Raw genomic sequence first — 13776 nt, forward strand, 5'->3', positions numbered from 1 at the left:
CTTCCTATGTTCTGTTCTGGGAGCTAGTGACAACATGAAGAAACAACCATATACATTTACATAGCCCCATATCGCCTGCGAACTGTTTACCCCTCACACAGCTACAATTCCCACCACCCTTACCAAACTATAGCTCTCAGATTCTTTGGAGTAAGGCATGTGCAATAAATGTGCTTTAAATGTATAGTGTATATCAGCCATTGTCTCTTGTAGGTGGCATTAGATCCAGGTGTCCTGGCTAACAAACAAAATAGTGTCTGCTTTGCAAAAGGCTGAGGCCAAACTAGACAACTAGTCAAATTGTGTGAATGGCTTTTAAAAAGCAAACTACAGATGCAGGGGCTCCCATCTGGATCCTGGCTAAGGAGTAAGGAAGACTTTAATCTTTTCCTGCAGACCCAGTCTGGATCAGGAGACCCACGACTGCAATACACTCAGATATTTTTCCTGAACTTTTAAATGTTGTTTTTCTTGTGGAGATAACTCTGGTTGACATGACAATTCAAGACAGAAAATGTACCCAGTTTCAAAAAAGACTACATGCAGAAATAGATAAGGAATTAAACTTTATTATAATGAATTAAATCTTCCAAGTCAAGTTAAAGAGTGGAAATGCTGTCTTTAACAAAAGATATCCTCAGACATATATGTATTTCAAGCCGGTATCTCATTTGTGAGGGGATCTTTTCAATTTGGCTCCTCAACTTTTTCTTCTTCTTTATGAAAATATAGTGTGAAAGAGAATGGCAGGGATGATTTCATGCTGTCCCCAGCAAATGCCCAAAGATCTTTGGGGAGGCCCCACCTCACATTTAAAATTATTTACTGGAGAATACTGTGTCTGTGTGTGTATGCAAGAAAAGTCATCTGCTTTTTCTTGCAAACTATTTATCCAGGATTTTCCATTAGGTTCCTCCCAACAGACACAGAGGTGCTAAACCCCACTTCTTTTTTTTTTTTTGCTTATTCTACTCTGTAAAAATGCCCACTACGCATATGGCAGCATAGAAATACATACCAGAGAAAGTACCCGAGACATTGTGGGCACTTCCTGCAAAATTTATTTATTGAACACCATAGAATAGGCTTTAGTTATGGCTAACTGAAGCCCTACTGGGGTTACTTCTACTGAGCTGCAACTAATTTTGCTTGATTGTGTCCTGTGATTTATTTATTTATTTATTTATTTATTATACTTGTACAGTAGGGCCCCGGTTACCAGCGTTCCATTTTGTGGCGTTCCGCTGATGCAGCGGCTTTCAATTAGGGGAAATTCCTCGTTTTAAAGTCGCTTTTGCGGCATTTTCACGCGATGCGGCCCATTATAGTCAATGGGTTCCGTTTTACAGCGATTTCTGCTTAATGGCAGGGGCCTGGTCCCTAACCCGCTGTATAAGCGGGGCCCTACTGTATACCGCCCCATAGCCGAAGCTCTCTGGGCAGTTTACAGTAACTAAAAACAAATACAATTTAAAATATATCTTTTTAAAAAACAATTTAAAACACAATTTAAAAATTTAAAACAATATAAAACACATGCTAAAATGCCTGGGAGAAGAGGAAAATCTTGACCTGGAGCCGAAAATATAACAGTGTTGGCGCCAGGGATACCTCCTCAAGAAGATCATTTCATAATTTGGGGGCCACCACTGAGAAGGCCCCTCTCCCTTGTTGCCATTCTCCAAGCTTCCCTTGGAGTAGGCACCCGGAGGAGCACCTTTGATCTTGAACATAGTGTACGGGTGGGTTTGTATCGGGAGAGGCGTTCCATCAGGTATTGTGGTCCCAAGCCGTGTAAGGCTGTGATGCCTTCTCAGTTGCATTCTTCACTTCTCTATGTGCCCTTTGGGACAAGGAAGGATCCTTCTGAACATCTAGGTAGCACAATTTCCTACCTGCCATGATGAAAAATAATTTTAAAATAAGACAAGGGTAGAAAGTCTTCTGGTAATCTCTGGAGAGAGTAACTTCACCACTCCTAACTGATCGAGCATCCAGTAAGGAATGGGGAATAGAATGGCCATGGTGCAACATTGTTTATTGCTGTTCCCATGGTAACCCTGGAGATGGTGAGGGAGGAGCAAGGAGAGTATCAGAAGAAGAATCTGATGATGAAATATGATGTCATCACAGAAGGTGGAAGAGCAAGTTAGGAGCTACTACTAACAGCTGAGCTAGGGAACATAAGAACTCTGCTGGATCAAACTAAAAGCCCATCTAGTCCAACACTGTTCTCACAGTAGCCAACCAGATGCCCATGTGGAAGCCTGCAAGCAGAATCTGAGCACTATAGTATGCTTCCCATCTGCAGTTCCCAACAACTGGTAGTCCAAGGCATACTGCCTCCAACAGGGGAGGCAGAACATATCCACCATGGCTAGAAGCCATTGATAGCATTATCCTCTGTGAATATGCATAATTCTCTTGTAAAGCCCTCCAAGTTGGTAGCCATCACTACCTCTTGTAGGAGCAAATTCAATTGTTGAATTATGTGTTGTATAAAGTAGTACTTCCTTTTATCCTGAAACTTCCAACATTCAGCTTCAGAAGAAGAGCCCTGCTGGAAAAGGAAGAGAGATATCAGTTCATCAATCTAGTAGAGAAGTCATACTCACAGGCTCCCTCTGTACATCAAGCAATGAGCTTCACCTTGATTTATAAAGGATGAAACCTTAGATTTTTCAAACATGGTGAAACATTTGAAATCCCTTTTGAGTTTTGCTTGAACATCAATATTTTATGCCTTCAGGTTTCTGAAGTACCAGTTTCATATCATGTTAGCGATACAAGGCACTAGCTATTGCAAGATCGAGAAACTTATGGCAAGTCACGTTACTATTATTCCTCTATATCTTTTGACTCTTGAATTACAGTGAGTTAGTGGGTTCCTTTAAGAAAAGTGGTATATGAATTGGAAAGTCCAGGGTTTGAATGTCACTTTGACAATAGACTCGCTAGCCCCTAGAAAGCCATTCTCTCTGCTTGGCCCCTATCCATAGTTTATATAATATTGACGTTCTTTACTGGGTTTTTGTACAGATTATAACAAAATAATGTATGTAAAGCATTTTGAATCATTTAATGTAATGTATTGATTTTTATTGCATTTATAACCCACCTTTGTTCAAAGATGACAACAGATATAGGGTTATCAAATAAAAGCTGTTTATTAGAGCCCAATGCATTTTAGGTCTAAACGACCCTTTTTCAAGGACAATCTGTAACAAATAAAACATTATTAAATGACTAAAACAGATTATCATAAACAGTTTTCTAATCTAAAAAAGAAATATAAAAACATTTCTAAATTATTGAAAGCATACAAGTTAAAAAAACTTCCATAAATATCCTAGTACTGCAAAATGCTGACTAATCAGAAATAATACAAAGCGTAAGAGAAACTACCATAATATGTTTTAACAAAGAGGGAGCATTCAACAAATAATTTACCTTAGAAAAAGAAACTTCAAATCCAGAATCCCTTTACAATCTTAAGGCAAAGCAAACACTTCTCATTTCACAAAGTCATTCAGGACAGATGAAGCTCTTCCTTATAAACCTGGTGTGTTGATTCAGGTGGTTTCACTCTGATTATTATTAAGGCACCAAGGATGCCAAAGCAGGTTTGACCTGCTCATGAGCAAACTTCTGTTTTACTCATGAGTAGCCCACCCTTGAAAATGAACTAAGGTTCTTTTTAATCCTATTGTTTCTGATTGGTCAGCGTTTTGCAATACTTGGATATTTAGGAAGGTTTTTTTAACATATGTTTCAAGTAATTTAGCAATGTGTTTATATTTCATATTTGGAAAACTTTTTATGATCATTTGTCCTAGTCATCTAATCATCTTTTGTGTGTTACAGACTGTCCTGGGAAAAGGGTTGTTCAGACCTGAAACACATAAGGTTCCAATAAATAGCTTCTATTTGACAACAAAACATTTTTACTCCATTGTATGATTGACCTTGGCATTCTAGAGGAACTGGTTTCCTCTTTTGGTTTTCTTGTTTTGGTGCCTCCCTCCTGCATTTGTGAGCATGCATAGGGGGTTCCCAGGTGGTGTCCCCCCCCACGCACACTTTGATTCAGCCAGGTGCCTGCATCTGTGCCTTCAGACTGTGATCATTGACCTTCCCAGACATAGGCTTTTAACCCTTCCCTGTTCCTCATCTCTACCTTTTCCTCTTCTCATTCTTTCTTCTCATTCTTTCTTCTTTTGTTGTCTCTTGTTCCACCTGCAATGTTACATCATCAGATGTGTAAAGTGGACCAAGATGAAGGAGGTGTGAAAACTGGAGGGAGAAATATCAATAATTTAAGATATGCAGACCATACCATACTACTAGCAGAAACCAGTAATGATTTGAAACGAATGCTGATGAAAGTTAAAGAGGAAAACACAAAAGCAGGACTACAGCTGAACATCAAAAAGACTAAAGTAATGACAACAGAAGATTTATGTAACTTTAAAATTGACGAGGACATTGAACTTGTCAAGGATTATCAATACCTCAGCACAGTCATTAACCAAATTGGAGACAATAGTCAAGAAATCAGAAGAAGGCTAGGACTGGGGAGGGCAGCTGTGAGAGAACTAGAAAAGGTCCTCAAATGTAAAGTGGTATCACTGAACACCAAAGTCAGGATCATTCAGACCATGGTATTCCCGATCTCTATGTATGGATGTGAGAGTTGGACAGTGAAAAAAGCAGATAAGAGAAAAATCAGCTCATTTGAAATGTGGTATAGGAGGAGAGCTTTGCAGATACCATTGACCGTGAAAAAGACAAATAATTGGGTGTTAGAACAGATCAGAACTATCACTAGAAGCTAAAATGATGAAACTGAGGTTATCCTACTTTGGACACATCATGAGAAGACCTGATTCACTACAAAATACAATAATGATGGGGAAAACAGAAGGGAGTAGAAAAAGAGGAAGGCCAAACAAGAGATGGATTGATTCCATAAAGGAAGCCACAGACCTGAATTTACAAGATATAAACAGGGTGGTTCATGACAGATGCTCTTGGAGGTCACTGATTCATAGGGTTGCCATAATGGGCTCCTGCTGGGAGAAAGGGCGGGATATAAATTGAATAATAAATAAATAAATAAATAAATAAATAAGTCAAAATTGACTTGAAGGCACATAACAACAATAACCCACACTGGTTTATTTTGGGGTATTATATCACATGTAAATAAATACAATAATTAATCTAAAAAAAGGTATGGCATTAGAAGCCAGAAGGTTTTACGGAGAGGCAAAGCCTGACCTTCATCAGATGCAACTATCACGATTCTAACTTAAATGTAAGCTTACAGGCAGCGTATGCCTAATTTTTAAAAACCTGCACAACAGCTAGTTGCTCTAATGTAGTAAGAATGACTAAGGATCAGAAATAATTCTATGAGCCTATTCCAACTTCCAGTACATGACTTTAGCTGGAAACAGATGAAGGGTTTTTTTTTACATGTTTTTGTTTTTGAGAGAGTGTTGGGGATGGTATTTCAATGTGGTGTTTTGGTTAGAGTGCCAGACCTGGGACCTGGGAGGCAGGGGTTCAAATCCCTGCTCGGCCATGAATCCTCTCTGGATGACCTTGGGCTAGTCACTGTCTGTCAGTGTAACTTACCTCACAGGGTTGTTGTGAGGATAAAATTGGGAGAGGGAGAACTATGTCTGTATGCCACCTTGAGCTCCTTGGAGGAAAGGTAGGATATAAATGTAATAATAATAATAATAATAATAATTTCAAGGCAATAGTAGAGTCCAGGACATGCACACACGCCACTATCATCCCTCTTCACAGTTTCACATCTTTTCAAAATCCTTCAAAAATATTGTTTTTGATAGAGACAAACTGGGTGTGTAAAAACAGCAGGCAACACTCTCTTTGACAACCAAGTCTCTTAAAAAAAACCTGTCATCTACCTTTGTTGAATGACACAGGCTGCATTTCAAACAGTCCAGTACCTTGTTTTGTACGGAGCACACTCATGTTCTATATTCAGCTCAAGAGCTGTTTATTTTTTAATAGTGGCATCAAGGAAGCAAGAAGTCTGCTTTCTACTTTCTTACCCAAATCAAGAACAGACTGCCTGTTCTGAGATTCTGGCATTCTGGTTCTTAATTATCAAGCCAGCTTCTATTTGCATTGCCCGGTGTTGATTTCTTGGTTACACTAAGTGGAACAGAATCCTTTGAAACTGACTTTTGTATATACAGATTCATAATGAGTATATAGTGTGTTTCTTAAGTGTTCAGCACATTTCACATGTTATCTCAGCAACCCTTACAATGACCCTGCAGGGTTGACCCGTGTCACCATATTAATACTACAGATAAACTACACAATTGATTCCTGGCTTACAGCTCAGTCTCTTACCAACCTACTGCGCTCCATAGCCATTATTTCGTATGCAGGGGGTTGTTCTGTTATTTAATGGACATGGACTCTTTGCTCTTCATCAACTCCGTAACAGCTGGGAAATCCCCACTTCAAAGCATATAGGTAGTGGGAGATGTCTGGAGTTGATGAGAGAGGGATAAATGCCCATGAATTATCTTTCACAATTTATTTATTTATATTTATTTATTGCATTTGTATACCGCCCCATAGCTGAAGCTCTCTGGGCGGTTTACAACAACATATTTCTAATGCTGCAGATAATAAACCTTTTGCAAAAAGCTGCAGACTAAAAATAACATTACAGTTTTTTGTTGAATTTATACAAGTTTGGGTTAAAATGTCATGTAGCATTCTGATCTGTAATCAAAACTTTGTGTCAGTCCTTAACAAAGATGACCAACGAGACACTCCATGCCCAGATGACCTACCTGATCTCCCCAGAGTCAATCAAGAACTTGGTGCCACACTCCTAAGAGACTTCACCTTACAGGAAGTAGAGGCAAGATTCTGCCAAGCCAAAAACACAGCCCCAGCTAAAGACAGAATCCGATACGGCCTGCTAAAATGACACGACCTGGGTTGCCTGGCCCTAGCCTATGATACAATCAGAGTAAGTTGGTTTGTGTGTCAGATTAAGGGCCAATTTACATGACCACTCTGTGCAGGTAGCTGCTGTTTTTTTCCTTCTGTCCCTGCATATTCTCATAAGTTAATAGGACATACAAATAATTCAGCGTAACTATCAACTGTAATTTTGAATGCCACGACTCAACTCACACTAGGAAGAACTTGCAGTTGCATTTAATGTTCACAGAGTCAAGGTTCAGATCGCCCCATATATACCATAGTTGTCTGAACTGGTTATCAGCAACTAGCAGAACAAAATTTGTGTCAAAGAACACCTGATTCTATGTGTGCTGTTCATACAGAGCTCTTCCAGACTGTTGCTATTTTTAGGTGGGATTCAAGCACATGCCAGCAAATTCAGGTTGTGCAATTAAGAGTTGATTTGGACACCTAGCACAACAAACCACTTCCCTAAAAGATCGAACTTTTTTGTGATAAGGAAAGTAATGGGGAAATTCACTGGATAACACTAACCTTCCCACAAACAAATCAGACTGAATGTCCAATAAATAGCCAACATAATCTAATCTCCCTGCAAACATATCAGGATGAATGCTTAGTAAACTGGTCATCTAGAATTGACCAGTGAAGTTAGTCCCACTGTCTACAAGTAACTGTGCAAAAACACTGCAGCCATAATGAACTAAGAAAGCCAGGGGGTTCTTTGAGGACATGTGACATTGACACAATTTGACTGGGCTGATGGGGGTTCAAGGTGTGTGTGTGCTTTTTATAGCTTTTCCTCTGTAGTGGGCCAAAAATAAACACTAAGCTTTCTGCCAGGGACCGCATTCCAAAAAGCATAAAGCTTGCATGTGGCTATTTTTAGAAGCATCATCCAAAGCGTTGGAAGGATTTGAAAGTGGCCAAGACGCCAGAGATATCAAAGCCCTGTGCCTTTCTTCACTGTATTCCTAAAAGCAGTTGACCTAGAAGTCTTCCAGCCAAGGCCACACCCAAAATAACCATAATTCTGCACTTAGAAAAGCCAAATTTGGCACTCAGAGCCATGCAAACAAAGAAAAAGAGTGCTCATTTTCTCCCCCCTCCCACTAGCTTAATCTATGTGCTTATTTCTGAACCTGACTATATTTAAAGAGCTTGGGCTACTAGGGTAGAACATGTTGCTCTAGCAAAGACATTCCCCAAATACATGTTTTCTGGTTGGTGCAAGATTGGGAGTATTTGCAGGGGAGATTTAGTAGGTGGAGGTGCTTAGTCCTCCCTCCTCTTCTGCTTCTGCTTGTCAAAGACATCTTGGAAGCCCTGGCATTTCACAGGCAGGGAAGCCTCCTCAGGTGGGAGCGCTGTCGCCAGCGTTGCTGGGATGACTGTCTTGGGTGGCCAGCAGTGTTGCTCACAGTAGTCCAAGCAGAAGGTCACTGTTGCCTTTTCCCAGGTGATGAGGGGTTTGTGTTGCATCAGCCAGGCCATTTCGAGTACCACTGGGAACCAGGATAGGGCAGCTAGATAGAATGACATCCTCTCCACATGTCCTGGTATGTCCACTCGCAGCTCAGTTGTGGCCTGAACAATTGTACCTGACTTCAAGGGTCGCCGTCCATAGTTTCCACTGACAGAGGTGCCTTGAGCTTGACTGTCAGCACCCCGTATTTCTGGGAAAGCCCAAGTCTATAAAGTTACTGGAGGCACCTGAATCAACCATAGTGAAGACTTGGAGATTTTGACCCGTAGACAACCCTAGGAGGACTGGTAGAAGCAAGGCGGGCTTTGGCAGGAGGAGCTGACTTTGAGGTCGCTGGCTTTCAGTTGTTCCCAGCTCGTGGACCTCTATGAGAGCTGGGAGTTGGAGTTTTCCTGCACCGGCGCCTTTCCAATTTGGAGGGGCACATCTGGGCCAGGTGGCCCACCTTCCCACAATATAGACACAGCCCCTCTTTTTGATGCTTCTCTTTCTCTTCTTCTGTCAGATGTGGCCACCCCCCCCCCACCTGCATGGGCTCCTCCCCTGGTGGCATCAAGGTTCCCATGACGGGGGGAATGTGGGTGTGTGGGAATGGTATGGGAAGCAAGGATCGAGCTGTCTCAGCATTGTGCTCCTGGCGATGACCTTCAAACCAGCCATCTATCTGCAGTGACAAATGGACCAGTTCTGGGAAAGTGCTCGGCTGTGGGGCTTGCGCCAACTTGTGCAGAACTTCCGAATTAAGCCCATTGCAGTGCAAGAACATTAACCCAAAGTTGTTAAAGTCCGTTTCCTGGGCCAGAATACAAACGGTATTAGTGTATGTCCCAAAGGAGTACTTTCCCTGCCATAGGTTTCCCAGTTGTCGGGACACAGTCTCTGTCCTCTGGGGGTCCCGAAACATCTCGGTCACGGTGTTTATGAAAGCGGTATATCGGGTCAACTCTTGATCATTGCAAAGCAACAGGGGGGTGGCCCACTGAGCAGCCTCCCTTTCCAAGAGGCTGATGATGAATGCCACCTTCACATCGTCATTAGGGAATTCCGACTGCCACACTCGTATGTAGAGCTCACACTGGGCTACACATGTGGTGAATTGCTCCATTTCCCCATTGTAGTGGACAGGCATTCCCACTGGAGACTTGATTCAGGGCACTGGCAAAGCGGGATGGGCCCCTGTGCTTGCTGTGTGGGGATCCCCTGGGTCATTAGCTGGGTCATCTGGAGGCAGAAGGCTTGATTCTTGCCTCAAAGAGACTGGGATTCAGTTTGGAGGCTCTGGACTTTGGTTATCAAGTCTTCCATTCTTTCCATTCTTTCATGGGGCATCAGTTGGAGGAGGTGGTGGCTGAGTCAAACTGTCCTGCCCATCATCGATAGACTCAGTCGCAAACGTGTCTGTGGTTTTTTTTCTTTTTATTAAAGTTATAGATACATCGAAAGCAGTGTGCCTCATTAACCTAACAAAGCTTGCTAGGAACTTTGACCCTAAGCTAACACTGACTAACCGTGCTAACGCGGCACTAAGATGTTGACTCAGCAACTGGGTCCCCCCCAAGTCAGCTTAAGTAGGCTTGGATTATGCGTGCACACAAAGGCTCCTCCTCAGCTCCGACTGTTGAACTTCCTGCCTCTGGCGCCTCCAAGCGTGAGGCAAAGGTGGTTTGAACTCAGCTTCCATCTCTGACAGAGGGGGGCTGCTAAGGGATGTTCTGGCGGGGGAAGCTGCAAGGTTGATTCTCTGGTGGCAGTGGCGCTCCCACAGGGGGGTCAAGAGCAGAGGGGGCTGAGCTGTCCAAGATGGGGGCTGGAGCACCCTTTGAGTCCATCCCACTATCTGCCCCCTCCCCAGGTTCCCAGTCCAAGTCCTCATCCTCTGTTTCGCCCTCATCTATCCACCCCCTTCCTGCTTGGCTCACGATAGTCAGGTTTGACAGGCATGCTTACTGAGTTCAGTGGGATTTACTTTGTGCAATTATGCTTAGGATAGGTGAAACTGACCATGGGGGAGAAGGAGAAGAGGAAGGGAGGGCTGAAGTGGGCAGGGGAGGAGGAAGAAGGAAGAGGGGAGGAAGGGAAAAGGGAGAAGGAAGGGAGAGGAGAAAGAGAGAGGGGGAAGGAGAGGAGAGAGGGGAAGGAGAAAGGCAGTTCTGATCATATGCATGCTTTTTGAGTTCAATGAGATTTACTCCCATGCAATCATGCTTAGAATAGGTAAAACTGACCATAAAGGAAGAGGGGGGAGGGGACAGGAGAGGGAAGGAGGAAGGAAGGGGAGAGGAGAGGGGAAGGAGGGGGGAGGGGATTGGAAGGGGAGGGGGCAAAAGAGGAAATAGGAGGGAGGGGAGAGGAGTTTTGATCATTTGCATGCTTTTTGAGTTCAGTAGGAGTTACTCCTGTACAATCATGCTTAGGAAAGGTGAAACTGACCTGGGGAAGGGGGAGAGGAAGAGATTGGGTGGGCAGGCACTGGGCAGAGAGGAAGCCCCTTTCCATTCCAAAAGGAAAACATTGTCAACAGTATCATTCTTTTTCAGGGTTTTCCCCACCTTTTTATTCTACAGCAGGCACATGTAGCCTCCCACCCAAATTTAAACCAAATCTGTCCCTGGCCACATCCACACCAGACCTTTATTTCACTTTAGACAGCCGTGGCTTCCCCCAAAGAATCCTGGGAAGTGTAAGTGAAGGTTGCTTTGAGTTGCTAGGAGAGGCCCTATTCCCCTCACATAGCTACAGTGCTCAGAAAAGGGACTGACTGTTAAACCATTCTGGCCACTGGAGCTCTGTCAGAGGAATAGGAGTCTCCTCTCAGCACCCTGAGAGTAAAATAAAGGTCTGGCATAGGTGTGGCCCCCTGATTAGCCAAGCCAAACAGCTGTGAGTCTGGCTTTTAGAACACTTGACAGTTGGTTCTTACTGAGCATGCCCGACATAATGTTCAATGTTCGACTTCAGTGTTAAATTTCTTAAATTAATTAAAAATCAGCCATGCATTTAAAAAACTTTTAAACTGTAGAAGATGAAGGTCAGAGTATGAGGCAAGGTCAGTAATAGGATTACAGGTACTCTGTGGACATGGCTGATTTTTAATTAATTTCAACAAATTATGAGACCACTGTTGAAGAAAAAAGTCCAATAGGGATCTGGATTTTTTCCCTCTTGTTTTACACTTTGAACTCTCAATCTTCTCTGAGTGTTTTGTGTATCACCATGAAACCTTAGAGGGTTGTGGAGCAAGTGTTTCTCAGTTCAGGACTGTTAGTTTTGTAAGATTTTGGTTTGAAATGAGTTTATGGGAAGCAGCAAAATGGCATGAGAGGTATTTTCAATTTAATATTGTGGAACGTGAAAAATCCATTCTGGCTGTAGTATACAGCCACTCTCATGTCTGTATAATTTACAAAAATGCATATATTAGGGGAAAGTGTGCATAAGAATGAATATATAATTGAAAATATGCAAAATGCATTAGATGATGAGGAATGGCTTGCAAAAAATGTGTACCTTTGTCTTAACATTGTAAAAATGTTTTTATTAGGAGAAATTGCACTAAAGAATTTTCATGAGGATTTTTTTTTTAATGCTGCAGAAATGGGGAGAACTGAATTTAAGATTGGGAAAATGAGAACCTGAGAGAACAAAATGGGCAGATCCTTCCATCCCTAGCTGGAACCCTTTCCCCCAGAAAATAAAAGGTGTCAGACCCCCTGAGAGACTGGAAAACTACACCCTTGGGTACAATGTTATCTGGGCAAATGGGTGCAAATTCACCATTACAGAAAAAAAGAAAAGGGTTCTGATAATGGGAGAAGCAAGATGGTGGCCAGAAAGAATCATAGCTTAAGACTCCAGCTCTTAGAATTGTAAGACTTGGACTCAAAGACACCCATCCACAACAACAGGCAGAACCTTTTCAGGGCAGAGTAGCTGCTGTGAATTCCACAATCGGGCAACATGCTGTGTGAAGTATCTCCTTTTATTTGTCCTAAATTTACCAGCTGCACTTCCCAACAATTCCAAATGTTCAGGACAAAAAGAACACATGGGACTTCAGACAGTGTTCAAGGGCAACCTTGAATATAAAAAGGATATTGGAGTTATTGAAATGCTCTTCCATTCCAAGGAGTTATGGGAGTTGGAGAATGGGCTTGAATGGCATTTTAAAAAGTCCTTTGACTGAAACTACCCATGGATGGTTTCAGAACTGGCTCAGTATTTAGAAACCTTCTCTGCAAAGCATTTGGAGGAAAAACCCACTTTGTTTGTTTTTTGAGAGTTCTCTCCTGGCTTGTCACGTGCAGTGCAGCTTCTGCTGCTGCTGTGCACTTTGACACTCCCCCTTCACCCCTGCTTCTGGAACTATAGTTCCCATCATCAGCCGCAGTAGAAAGACACTTAGGAACATAGACAGCTGCCTTATTCCGCGGCAGATTTCCAGTCTGTGCAGCTTAATACTGTCTATATATCAACCTTCTGGTAACCAGGTGTGCTTCATATGTTTTGGACTACAACTACTGTCAGCCCCAGCTAGTATGACCAATGGTCAGGGATTATGGGAGTTGTTTATTATTATTATTATTATTATTATTATTATTATTATTATTATTATTATTATTATTATTTACATTTGTATACCGCCCCATAGCCGAAGCTCTCTGGGCAGTTTACAACAATTAAAAACATTAAAAACAAATATACAAATTTATGTTGCGCTGTGTGTAATTTGTGTGCCTAATTTTGTTTAAAGCAACACCACAGCAGCAGAGTAACAGCAGATGTTGAAGTGCGAGTGTGCCAGCATGTGCGTGCGTTTACCTAAGAAAGCAGGCTTTTACCCTGCATCAGCATCACTGAGACTTAATAAAATAAGAAAAACTACTTTATTTATAGAAATACATTGTAGATAGAAAAGCATACCTAGTTCTACCTTAACTAGCTAAGATGGAGGCATAACGCCCAGGTGTAGGAGTTAGCCCCATGCTTGGAGACAGCAGAGACAAAGGGATGTCTCCTCTCTCCCGGACGCACAAAGGAGTGGAAAGGGCGGAAGGAGGAGGGGCAGGTAAGCTTCCCTAAAGGCATCACAGTCTAGCGCAGTGATTCTCAAACGGTGCGCCGGGGTACACTGGTGTGCTGCAAGAGGTGGCTAGGTATATATTATGAAAGTATATTATTATTCAGTTATTTTTATTCATAGTTTAAAATATATTAATATATTTTTAATTTTGTACACGGAGTGCGCCAGAAAACTTTTATATGTTTTACAGTGCGCCGCGAACCAAAAAAGTTTGAGAACCACTGGC

At 42.2% G+C, this 13776-nt stretch overlaps 1 long non-coding RNA gene across 2 annotated transcripts; it reads right to left on the reverse strand.

The window, feature by feature from the left end:
* Positions 1 to 592: 592 nt before the first annotated feature.
* LOC133368464 (uncharacterized) lies at positions 593 to 5066 on the reverse strand. 2 transcript variants are annotated; one of them, XR_009758649.1, is made up of 3 exons: positions 4987 to 5066; positions 4178 to 4293; positions 593 to 2560 (listed from the first exon to the last, which is right to left on the reverse strand). It is a non-coding gene; the product is annotated as an uncharacterized LOC133368464 (long non-coding RNA). The 2 variants fall into 2 exon arrangements; XR_009758648.1 differs by lacking the exons at positions 4178 to 4293; positions 4987 to 5066 and adding exons at positions 3119 to 3218; positions 3451 to 3539.
* Between the last annotated feature and the right edge of the window lie 8710 nt (positions 5067 to 13776).

The sequence above is a fragment of the Rhineura floridana genome, chromosome 12 (genome assembly GCF_030035675.1).
Source record: "Rhineura floridana isolate rRhiFlo1 chromosome 12, rRhiFlo1.hap2, whole genome shotgun sequence".
NCBI lineage: Eukaryota > Metazoa > Chordata > Lepidosauria > Squamata > Rhineuridae > Rhineura > Rhineura floridana.